This window comes from Pteropus alecto, unplaced genomic scaffold (assembly GCF_000325575.1).
Source record: "Pteropus alecto unplaced genomic scaffold, ASM32557v1 scaffold97, whole genome shotgun sequence".
NCBI lineage: Eukaryota > Metazoa > Chordata > Mammalia > Chiroptera > Pteropodidae > Pteropus > Pteropus alecto.
In genome coordinates this window covers 2,803,231-2,816,711 of record NW_006439713.1, presented here as the reverse complement: position 1 = coordinate 2,816,711, position 13,481 = coordinate 2,803,231, and the positions used below count along the sequence as shown (strand labels likewise).

The 13,481-nt window shown below is 36.1% G+C and overlaps 1 protein-coding gene and 1 pseudogene across 1 annotated transcript in view; one reads left to right on the top strand and one right to left on the bottom strand.

Annotated features, from left to right (window-relative positions):
* Positions 1-13,481, bottom strand: part of BRWD1 (bromodomain and WD repeat domain containing 1) — a gene marked incomplete at its 5' end in the record, with an annotated part of 92,562 nt that overhangs the window by 78,629 nt on the left and 452 nt on the right. The window lies entirely within an intron of this gene.
* Positions 8,542-8,660, top strand: LOC112483814 (annotated as a pseudogene).

Genomic DNA, 13,481 nt, shown 5'->3' with positions numbered 1-13,481 from the left:
CGTTGGACTTCATTAAACGAAGACTCACAGATGCAAAGCAGCAGCTGATGGTTGCCAGATGGGAGCGGGGTTGGGTGACATGGTAAAAAAGGTGAATTCAAATATAAAATAAGCCTGAATGTAATATCACGTTTCATCCATAAGCCCCGGTGACAGAAAATATCTTCAACTTTTCGACCTGACTTACATTTCCCACCCTGACAGATATTCCAAGGCATAACTCGAAAGATCAAAGCTCAGCTAGACCTCAGAAAGTGTTTCCTACTAATTAATTAGCACTCTGTGCTTCAGTGTCAGTCTAAAAGTCCAAAAACTACTGCAGATAATTAGCTCATGACAGGAGGGGAAAGGTAGGTAAGAGGAAAAAGAAGAAAATTCTGACAGGAACCAAGAAAATCAGATCTAAGAACTCCTCCCTAATGCAAATCTGAAAACAAAATCTCCCACTAAACTAATTGCACTGATTGACCTAAACAATACGCCTATGCAAAAGGTTTAAATACTTAATATAAAACGGCCTTGGGAGATGGCAAAATGGCTTCTGTAAGGGGAAAATTATTTCTCTAATAGTTTTCTTTGAGACTTCCACTATTCAGGTAGACAAAGAACAGAGTTATACAACTGACTTTTAAGTTTTGAAGTTCTATAATCAAGCCTATGTGGGAATAGAACTGGAAGACTGGATATAAGAGGTATGGATAAAAGGAACTTCTTTAGATAGAAAAGGTATGGAAAGAAAATTTTAAACAGGTTGCCTCCCAGTGCTAGACAGGATCTTACTTTCTCTCTTAAATGATCTGGAAGGAGATTACACTAACTGCCTGGGTTGAATAAGCAATAAAACTAATCATTAAAACAATGCAGGCTTCGACATAGGCATACTTGGGCAAAGTCCAGATATAACAGGAACATGAATTCCACACAGCAGTTGTAATTCCCATAAAGAAAATTACAGATTCCTTGCATTTCTGAGGATTCTAACAATAATATCAAAGATGGAGGGGAGGGGATTATCTTAATTTTGTACAAAACAAAGTGCATCTGGAAAATAACATGGTTCTAGTCCCAATATAGGCAACAAAAATAATCAATAGATAATGGTTCTGTATTATTAAAAATTAATGGCATATTGATCAAATCAATATAATGTTCCTTCGATGTTTTTAAGTCCTAGACATGAATGTTAGAACTGTCTCTATCAGCAACTCCAATGAGTAAGCCAGTTATACAAGATCCCCAGGAGTGAGGCCAGAACTAAGTCCCTACAAGAGTCCAATAACCATTCTCTCTACCATCTTGTTGTCTGTTGGCATATTCAGTCTCAGAGAGTTTATCAGCCACAATCCTAGAATCCCTTGATTACTATCACTACTGCCAAACACTGCGGAGAGCATGAGCTCTTCAAGCCCAGGGTAGCAGTTACAGAAAGTAGTAGTAGGGTCTAGTTATCCTAACTAATTAGAAAGTTATGGGACAAAGTAACTTTTCCAGTAAAGTATGGGATGCTGTAATCTAATTAGGATATAGAATATTTAATATCTTTAATATGTGCCTATCTAGCCTTTAGTTTTCCCTCGCAATATGTTAAACTACATCTAGAAATCTTTTAATGGGAAACATGTAATTATCATCTATCGTAATTCCTATACAATAAAAAATACAGTACAACAATGAAAAGAAATGACAAAACACTTATACAAATACAAAATGTGGTGTCTTCCTTGGTTAAATAATTCCCCTCGGTTTCTGATGAAATGGATGCTCTTTCCTAAGCTTTACATAAAGAAGTGAATGTTTCGTAGTCGATGACAGGATAAACATTCCTAGAGAACTCAGAAAGCTTAACAGTTACGCAAAAGAACTTAACACTCAGAGAAATGTCCCAGTGTTAGCATGAAGATCTTTCATTTAAAAGCATTTAAATTTATTTTAATTCAGAAATGTGGACCAGTTTTGGCTTCCCAGACAGAGCAGGAAGTGACTGCTCACCCAACAGCCATTACCCCCCCCACTTTGGCAGAACCTCACCTTTCCATCCAGACTCCTTCATAACTAGGTCATGTGCTCTAGTTTTGGCCAATGAAACTGAGAAGATACCTCCTGGGGAATATCTCTGGAAAAATTCTCCTCTCCAATAAGAGTCCTAGGAATAAAGAATCCTTCCCTCTCACCATTTCTAGGATATCACTGCAAGAGCCATCTAGCAACTGTAAAACTAAGTTTGAGAGAAAAAAGCCAGAATGTCAAGGCTGCCCAAGCAGAAAGAGACATTTAATGGCATCATTAAATCACTATATGAATGTCACCTGAAGACCTGCAAGACATTATATATCTTTATTAATTAAACCTCTGCTTCTAAGCAGAAGAAGTATTCCAAAAGCCTATTTTTATGAACCATGCAATCACAAATCATAACAGTATGCTGAATATCTATAGCAAAGTCACCCACCAACCACCCTAGTAAAGTGGAGGTTACTTGGAAAACACTATTAATGCTGACTCCAATACTAAACAGGGATATATCCTAAGTTAGCATTTATTTCTACGTAACCTGTCATGTTCTTCCTCTTAGCAAGACAATGACCCCTACCTCTAGACTATAACAACTTTTCCAAATTATTCAAAAGAAAAATATCTTAAGATTTCTGATATTCTTGGTAGGAAGTTCTCCTCCTGCTGTTTCTAGACCTACCATCGGATCTGAAAGGAATAAAATACATGATGCAAAATTCTCGGGCTTTACCAATAAATCAGCTAACATCTGAAAACACTGAACTTGAGATTTTTCTGTTGTACCAAATCAAAATAACAATTTTCTAAGCAGAATATGATCAAAATAATACCTCAATCCTTTATTGAACTTAAGAATCAAATATTCCCCCAAAAGTCAAACTTTATTTTTAAAAATATTGTTTCACAAGATATATTAAACACAGAAGAGACAGGCAAACTCCAAAATGCATGGATTTTTAGCATGCAACAACCTACAGAAGATATGAAATAGTAAAGTACTTGGTAAAATAATTTCAGCCACATAAACACAGTGATGACCAGATTTCAACATTAATTAAAATATTTCCTAGTCAGACTTCCTAGTTCATTATTTCATCAAGAAGTCTGTCATATTCTAAATGACCAAAAACAATATAACCTATTCATTTTAGTTATATCATTAAAATAAATTCAAAAACTCAATACAAACATAAAACACGAGTTTATGAAAGTATTCGAAAAAATGTTTTGGTCTTAATATTTTAAAAGAGTCAAAAGCACTGTATTTGATACAGATTCTGGGTTCAACAGCTGAGTCCTGAAATGTCTGAAATAATTCTAAAATAAATATAATTAAATGAGGTTATACAGGTTAAAGCTCTTTTGTGTAGTATTTACAAAAAAAAAACGACTCAAAAATTAGCTACTATTTCATCCATTACATTGACAAAGATTAGAAACGTTATCAGGGTAAGAAATCTGTATCCTCTCACATGGTAGCCAAAAGTTTACACTGGCAGAGCCTTAAGAGCAAATTTATAGTAAGCATTAAAAACATGTAAACCATTTTATTCAATATTAAGTTTCTAGGAATTTATAAGTGACAATTGCATAAGATATAGATAAATAAATGCAGAGACACAGAGCTTTTATAATCACTAACAGAAAAAACTGGAAATCAACCAAATATCCAACAAGCAAATGGTTAAATTCCTCCAGAGAAATGGAAAAGAATTCACGGTATAATTTTTTTAAAGATCCTATTTTTGTTAGAATATATATATAAAGAAAAATAAGCACTCCTCATTTTAGTCATTTTTCTATTTTCTCTTCACTTTTACATTTTCTAAATATTGTACAATGAACGCAAGCAATTTTTATTTAACATTAAGACATTATGACAATTTTTAGTCACAGTTTACAGAAAAAAGGCTAATGAACTAATTACAGTTGACATGTGAACAACGCAGAGATTAAGGGTGCCAAACCCCATGCAGTCAAAATCTAAGTATAACTTTTGACTCCCTAAAAACTTTACTAATGGCCTACTGCTTACCTTACTGATGGCCTTACTGATAACATAGTCGATTAATCCATAGTTTGTATGTATATATTATATACTATATTCTTACAATAAAGTAAGCTCAAGAAAAGAAAATGCTATCAAGAATATAATAAGAGAAAATACATTTACGGTAATGTACACATTTACCGAAAAAAGCTCACATAAGTAGATTCCCACAATTCAAAACTGTTGTTCAAGAACTGCATGTCACTTGCTACACTCCTACAGAAAGGCCACTATCAACATCTTCAAACATTTACATACAAATACGATACGCAAATTAGAAGACTTTCAGTGGAGGCTCTACGACGAGGTCTTTGTCATGCCAAAGTCTCTCGATTTGGAAGCAACTTCGAATATACCAATGATACTAAAACAATTACCAGAATAAAGTAGGAGGAGCCTCTCCTGACCGGCAGGAGGTTACCAGTCCTAGCCCTACCTCTAACCAGTTACAAGACAAGATACTTACAGGAGAAGTAACTAACCTGCAAAAGGTACTAAGACTTCGAATTCTCATGCAAAAATAATAAGTAAAATTGTGTGCTTACAGTGTACAAGACACAACCTATGTGTTAAGGTTTTGACTACTTCCTCACTACATTAATGATAACAGCAAACACTTACATAGTGATTACTATCTGACAGACACTGTTCTAAGAACTTTAAGTACACTTACTTCCTGTAACTCTCAACTATTTATCCTTATTTTACAGATGGGAAAACACAGGCACCAGCATTAAAAAACTTGCCCAGAATCCAAGAGCTGAATGGCAGAGCTGAGAATATAAACTCAGGCTGCCTAGTTCTGCAACTCTCCATCACTGGATCACTGCAGTCAGGTATGCTGTTTTGGTAAAAGTGTCCAGTAATGAGCTAATCAACCAAACTGGCCTCTACAAGTTTTTAAAGCCAAATATATGCAAATTGATTAAAATCAAGAGAATTTCTTCTACGCAGTTAGATGCTCACATCCAAATCTCATTCACCTATCCCATTAGAAATACTAAAATGAAAGTCCCAACCTAATTCTGAACACTGCACGCATAATTCATCCTGTACTACGATAGCTATTTCATAATTTTAACATAGAAGTTTTGTGTTCAAAATGCCACTTCCCATTCTCCACTCAAAGAAGAAAAGATAGTAAACAAAAATCAAGACTTATTTTGCACATTCTTCGTGAAATGGATGAAAGGAGCTTAAAAGGGACAACTCCCACGTGTCCCATGGCCACCCTGCGCACACGGCCCTGACTACAGACCAAGTACGCATCTTAGAACCATGTGAAGAAATCAGCAAGTTTACAAAACACCATTTAATAACCAAACTTGACTGGACTCAAAAAGAAAATAAACAAAGCATTAAAAAAAATTCATCTTTCCAATAAATACTGAGAGCCTACTATATGTCTACTATACACAGGTGTACCTACTGATAACTAAAGATGGTTATACACACCACAGAATTTTTAAAGATTAAAAGTAATCATTCCTTCCAACCATTAAAAGGAGATCATGTGAAACTACTGCTCTCACCCTAACAATAAGAAGCTGGATTAGCTTAAAAACAAATTTTCAACCCATCAAAGAGATGAGGAAACAAATTTAAGTTAGCTACACCCGAGAAACTGATGAGCCCTTCTGTGAACTGACCATAGATGAGAACAAAGAAAAACCCATCAAACTTTTAAACCTAACAGCCACCTGTGGGCTCGCAGGACCGATCGGACCATTGAGGAGCCTCAGGCAGTGAGTCTGCACCCACCCCACTCTCTCCGCAACTGCACGGGGCCAAAATCCGGTGCAGAGCAGCTAGGGAGAGAACCCCTCCAGCACAGTGCACTGCAGAGGCCCTCCCACGGCGAAGACAACAGGGTGGAAAGCCAAGAGCAGGGCTGGAGAGTGAAGAGCACTCGTCCACAACCCAAAAAGTTAGCAACGGGACTAAGAGAGGAAGACTTTACAAAGTTTGGAGAGCTGGCAACTCAGCTATAAAATACAGACACCTCAGGAATCTCACCAGGGCCCAAATCCCACACTCTACCGAAAGGGAAAGTCTTATCTCACCCTCGAAACCTGTAGCTGCAACAAGCCCAGACAGACGAGCAGATACAAATTAGACTGACCCAGCCCCACACACTAACAGCTTGCGAGAAAAAATGAGCAAGTCTTTGACTGCGGCTAATTATATTACTTCAGCCTCCACTCTTTTTTGTCATTATTAAATTTACTAGGGTGACAGTGGTTAATAAAATCAAATAGGTGTCAAATGTACAATTCAATATGTTGTACGTACACCGCATTGTATTCACCACCCAAAGTTAAATATCCTTCCGTCACCTAGTATTCGACCCCCTTTACCTTATCCACCTCCCCCCCATCCAGCCTCCACTCTTTTTAACACAAAAGGGCCCAGCATACTTGAAAAGATAACAAGATACATAACAAGGCAAACATGTGACCCATGGTCAAGAGAGGGAGGTCACTAGAAGCAGATTCACAGATGGCCCAGATATTCAAAAATGCTCAACATTTCTCTCTTGAGAATATTTTGCCCCATTTTTCTATCTTTTCCATTTGGGACTTTATACATTAGACTCTTTGATATCCTGCAGATTAATCTCAGAGAGCCCCAAGAAAAGTAAATACAAAGAAATCTCCTAGGCGTCTGCGGTAGCTTCTAACGTGGCCTCCAATGATCCCCATGCCTCCTGAATATTCACTGTCTTGAGTAAATTACTTCTAACCAACAGGATACAGTAACACTGAGGGGATACCACCTCCATGACTAGATGACAAAGATCGTGACTTCTGTCTTGCTAGCAGACTTGTCTTGTCAGCTTTTATCTCTTGATGCAAGCTGCCATGCTGGAAAGACTAATGGGAGAAGGAACTGAAGGCAGCCTACAGCCCCCTAAGGACTGAGCTGTCAGTCCAACAATCCCCTCCAGGAACCAAATCCAGCCAAAAACGACGTGAGCTCAGGAGCAGAGCCTTCCCCAGTCCAGCCTTCGGTTGCAAACCCAGCTCTGGCCAACCCAGAGTGCAGCCTTGAGACTGAGAAAGAGGACGGAGCTCAGCTGTGCCTGGACTCCTGACTTACAGAAACTGAGATAGTCAGTCTTTGTTGTTTTAAACCACTAAGTTTTGGAGTAATTTGTTACACAGTAATAAATAATGACTACAATACATCATAGTAAAACTGCTGAAAATAAAAGACAAAATGAAAATCTTAAAAAGCTGTAAGAGGAAAAAACATCTTCGAAAAAAATAGTAAAACTGCTAGCTTTGCATATTAATGTGCTGAAAGAAAAAAAAACAATTTCACAGCTAACAAAAATAACCTTTAAAAATAATGACAAGACAAAGATGTTTTTAAACCAAAACAATAAAAAAATGGAGGAAAAAACATTATAAGAAATAAGTTGCTCAGACTGAAAAAAAATAATCAGACAACATACATGGAAAGATGCAAAGACAAGGAATTTAAAATGTCAGAAGAGGTAACAGGTGGGTAAGCAAATGAATATTAACTTTAAAACAATAGCAATAACATCTGGAAAAATTTTTAACATACGTAAAAGTAAACTATGATAATAGCCCAAAGGGCAAGAGGATGACAACTAACAGTTTTAACTTAATTTATTTGGAAAATAGTAAAGTACTTAACTAAAAAGCAATAAATAACTAGGACGATATTTATTTAATCCAAAAGAAAGAGGAAGAACAAATAGAGTTGAGACATATATAAAATAGGGACCTGGCAAACTTAACACAATTGTTCAATTATATTAAATGCAAATGGTTTAAGACACTCCCAAGAAAAAGAGTGAATAACGAAACTATATGCTCTTTACAGAAAACACACTTTAATGAGGAAAAACTAAAAGGACAGAAAAAGATATGGTATGCCATCATTAACCAAAAGAAACCTGGTGTGGCTACAGTAATGTGAGACAATGTAAATATAATAGAACCCTAAGTAAACTATGGACTGTGGGTGCTTATGACGTGTCAATGCAGGTTCATTGATTCTAACACATACTACTCTGGTGGGGGATATGGATAATGAGGAAAACTATGCATTTATGGAGCCAGGGAATTTGGCAAATACCTGTTATCTTCCACTCGATTTTGCTGTAAACCTAAAACTATTCTAAGAAAAAATTAAGACTATTAAAAAGGAGGGCAGGGTGGGGTCAATTCAATAGGAAGATAATTCTGAATTTGTATGTACCTAATAACACAGCTCTCCAAAATAAAGAACTGAAATTTTTTAAAAAGACAACTCCATAATGGTAGTTGGAGATTTTAACACTCTTCCTCAGAAACCAACGGAACAAGTTGGAAAATATCTGTAAGGATTTAGACAACTTGAAAGGAAAAAGGTCATGTCACTTTTGTCCCTTAAATGCAAATAGCTGTTATGATCAGGTGAGCCTATGAAAGCAATACCTATTCTCTTTTAAAGTAGCACAGTGAGTCTATGGCCATGCCACCCTGAACAAGCCCAATCCCGTCTTATCTCGGAAGCCAAGCAGGGTTGGGCCTGGTTAGTCCCTGGATGGGAGACCACCTAGGAAGACCAGGTGCTGTAGGTGTAAAAAATAAGAGATTGTAAGCTGACATGGTCCTTGCAATCTGTGAGGTCAACCAAGGGTTGCCTTGCCTAAAAAATAAAAATTAATTAATTAATTAAAGAAGCACAGTGAAAGCTAAGTGACTCTTAACTAGCAACACCATGACCATTATTCAACACTGAGCTAAACAGACTGCTGTTAGTTTTCCTATCTCACACTGTGCTTGGTCATCCATAAATGAGTAAATACCAAGTATCATTCATTCAGGCATTACACCTCATCCAGACTGTATTCTTGTCATCTCCTAAGATCCTACAAATATAAATTAAGTGAAGAGGGAAGTCCATAATTTATGAGTTATCACCCTGTCAGCAGCACTGTTACTGATCAGCACCACTGATTGTTACTGTGCCAGGCACTATAAAGCCATTTTTTTGTTTTTTAGACAATGTTCACAACCCCCTTTGATACGACTGCTGTTATCCTTGTTATACAGATCGAGAAACAGGGAGACTTTAAATAATCTGCCTAAAGTTAGAACACAAAAAAAGTCAGGATTACAGCCCAGTCACCTGGCACCAAAACCTAAACTTCTCATTTCTACACTGCTATATTGCTAGACTATAACTTGTCATCACACTGCCATGATCATTAAGTATTCCCAAGTTATCAATGAAATGCCTATAAAATGACAGATTCTATGGTCAACTACAAAGAAAATGCAGAATCCAAGATCAGCTGTGCTCAAAATGAAGGATCTTTAGAATCTCACAATGAATATAAAATAATGAGATTCGTTGCAATACAGGTGGAAAATGCAAAACTGTCATTTTAAATTAGTAAATAAGTAGATATACTATTTAAAAAGTTCAGGAACCCTTATATATTGCTGGTGGGACTGCAAATTGGTACAGCCACGATGGAAAACAGTATGGAGGTTCCTCAAAAAACGAAGAATTGATCTACCATATGATCCAGCAATCCTTCTACTGGGTATTTACCCCAAAGACTTGAAAACTCATAGCTGAAAAGATATTTGCACACCGATGTTCATAGCAGCAATATTCACAGTGGCCAGGACATAGAAGCAACTGGAAATATCCTACGATAGATGATTGGCTAAAGAAGCTGTGGTACATATATACAACGGAATATTACTCAGTCATAAGAAGAGATAAAATATTGCCCTTTGCAACAACATGGGTGGGCCTTGAAATAATCATACTAAGCGAAATAAGCCAGACAAAAAAGGTTGAAAATCACATGGTATCACTTATACATAGAATATAAACCTAAAAGCAACAAATGAACAGAACAAACAGAGACACATGGACAATGGACTAGTGGTTACCAAGGGTGGGAGGTTAAAAAAATAAAATGTTAAGAAAAAAAAAAAAAGAAAAAAAGTTCAACCTGAGACTCAAATAGAGTCTATCTGGCAATGAGTCCAAGTTCCCAGTCTTGTCTATAACCTTCTATCATAACCTGATTCCTTCATCCCACAAGGAGCTCGAGATGGTAATACTGCTCTCCCCCTTGGTTTGGGAAGTTAATTCATAACCAACCAAGAAATACTGACAAATAAGTAGATGAAAAAAAGAAAGTTTTGCTATATTCATGCAAGTTACATTTATTCTGGTATACTTACAAGTTTTGTAATTTCTGACCTTATAATGTTTGATAGAGTAAAAAATAACTTATAAATTTAAAATGTTTGACTTAAATCCTTAGAATCATTATACTAAGAATTATCTAAGTTTGCCATCTTGCAGTGATTAAAATAATGATATATTTGTAAATATAGTGTGAAATGCCCAAGGAACTTTGAGGATGTACGTGATGATAAATATTTTAAGATTAAATTATCATTACAAATTAAACAATCAGTCTACGGCCATGCCACCCTGAACATGCCCGATCTCGTCTGATCTCGGAAGCTAAGCCCTGGTTAGTACTTGGATGGGAGACCACCTAGGAGTACCAGGTGCTGTATGCATTGAAAAAAAATTTTAAACATTCAAAAGATAAAACATACTTGTCTCTATAAATATAAGATTTAAAATTGAACTTAAAGGTTTAAAAAAATGACTACACATAATTCTAATAAACCAAATACTGATTTTATTACAAATAATTCTTAAAGACTTTTCCTTACACAAAAGGCTTACTCGAACATTATTTTAAAAAAAAAAAACTTAATGATAATAAAATCTCTAATGACAGACTACAAAATAAGGATCTTCTGATTTTTGTTTTCTAATTAAGGAAGAGTGTGGCCTACAAAATTGTGCCATGCTATTCAATGACTAAGCACATCAAATCTCTTTCTCCCTTTTAAATACACCCCATCTTTATAAACCTAGTCCTTCCCAATTCCTATATCTAATTCTATAGTTCTGGTTCCTTTTTCCTCTTTCTTCACCACCTATAAATCATGAAAATTCCAATTAAATTTTATGGATTTACAAACCCAATTGCTAATGCAAAGTTAGGTATTGAAAGATAACTAGTCTCAATTCTTCTAAGTAGTATCAAAAATATTCTTGCTTTCAAAGGACAGGTTGGCGTAATAGCACGGTCATAAGTCTAAGATAATCTGTAGCTTTATCAAAAGTGATATTGGAATCACCTGAAAGGCTTTAAAAACTAGTGATGTCCAGTCCCACCGCAAAGATTCCGATTTAACTGGCCTGGGATACGGCCTGGGCACCTAGATTTTAAAAAGATCCCTAGATGGTTCTGATCCAAGAATGACAACTATTAAGTAAAAGGAATAAGTTAAATGACGTAAGGAAACAAACATAAGGAAATAGTGAAGACAAAACCAAAATATGTAATATTCTACAGGGTAACTGACTCAGGGCCTTCAACAGATCAGTGGCACAGGGGGAAAAAAAAACTATGCAAGATAAAAAGATGTTTAAGACACAATCAGTACAATGCATGGACCTTTGTCTGAAGCCCAATTCAACCTAAATATAAAAACACATCCAGTGAACAAATCTGAATATGAACTAGGTATACAACACACACACACCCACTACCCACGTGTAGTATCAAGGAAATATGGATCATTTTATAAACGTGATACTGGAACAGTGGTAGCATAAAAAATCATCTTTAAATTTTTTAGAGATGCACCCTGTACAATTTAGGGGTGAAATGTAATGTCTGACATTTACTTTAAAATACTTCAGCATATTAACCAATGAAAGGAAATAAAAGAATGTCTGAAATTTGCCCAAAAACCATACAGCCTGGGGGGGAAGGAGGTAATAGATACAACATTCTTTCGGAATCCCTGAAACTGATAAGGGCACCCGGTGGATGGTTCATTATTCTATTTTTCTATGTTTGAAGATTTAATAGCTTACAAAAAATAATACACCTCAAAAAGAAGCCAAAGTAAATGCAGCAAATTAGCAATGAATTTGTTTGTTACATGGGCGTTCATTACATTATCCTCATCTGAAACACTTAAAATATTTTTTTAAAAAGACTTTGGGAAACTAGAAGCTATCCATACACCTTGATAAAATAATAATCCTCCTATATACAGGAAACTCTTTCTCTACCACTTAGTGCCGGGATGGGGGAGGGAGAAAGATAAAAAGAGACACCCACCAGACCAAATCAGCCAGGTGATGAGTGATGACATGTGTCATAGCAACATCACAGGAGTGTATCAGAGATTTTGAATAATTTTCAGCAGAACGGTAAAGTAGGGTTTTAAGCAATTCTAACAGCAAAAACCAAAACATACATAAATGTATTTAAAAGTGACTTTTCCAGTAGTTAGTGCATTATACTGCCCTCAAAATTTGTACATTTTCTCTCCAGTAGCACTTCACTGTCTCATCAAAGTTCCATTCAGTGAAAACACTATTATTTCTCATCAACAAGAGTAAAATACAACAAACTAGTCCTGTTTCTTTGACTTAAAAATTTCAAAGCATTAACCTCAAAACATAAAAACTCTGCCATCATACATAATTTTTAGAACTCACTTTCTTGAAAATATTACTTGCTTCTAAATGTTTTCATCAAAAAACCGGTAAGACACATATTAAAACTGGCAATTAAAAAAGAAACCCTTTGTTACTTTCATCAGACCATGTTAATATTTAACTGTTCATGTAGAGATGACAAGTCCATTATTTTTCTTTTAATTCAAGAATGGTAACCATATCCTACCGACTTTTGCTTACAGATATTAGAACTGTGGTAAAAGATCATTCATGAGTTGTTTTACTCATACAAGATGCAGAACAGGGCCCCGCAACTAAAAAAACATCCTTTGTCCTGATACAAAAATTGACAAAAACATTTTCCTGAAAAAATGTTTTATTCCACTAAGGACAAGCGATTGGATAAAACCGAATCACATATTGTGAAAGCAACTAAACAGACCGACAGATAAAGGATAAGGAAAAGAGAACTATAATCTACATATTGGTGCTCCAAAAACAGAAACTTCATAGTTAGGACCTATTATGTACAGCAAGATCACTGTAAAAATTCATCGAAATAAATCAGTTCAAGGCATTCAACAAGTGTAGTTTAGAGCGGCAAAAGTAATGGAGTGGAATATTCTCACAGCAGCAATGTTTTTTTTATTATGCTGATGGGGTGAAAGAAAAAAATGCCAACGAGGAACATTTCTCGACCTTTCAGGCACCCAAGATTCTATTCCTAGGGAACAAGTGGTCTCAAGACCTGGGCGGGGCCAAAGGAGGATGACCAATCAGAGCTAGAGTTACAAGTCGGGTTACGAAGACAGACGGGTGAGAAGAGCTCGCTGAATGGCCAGCGCGCCCCCGCCCGCGCGCACGCGCGCCCCCG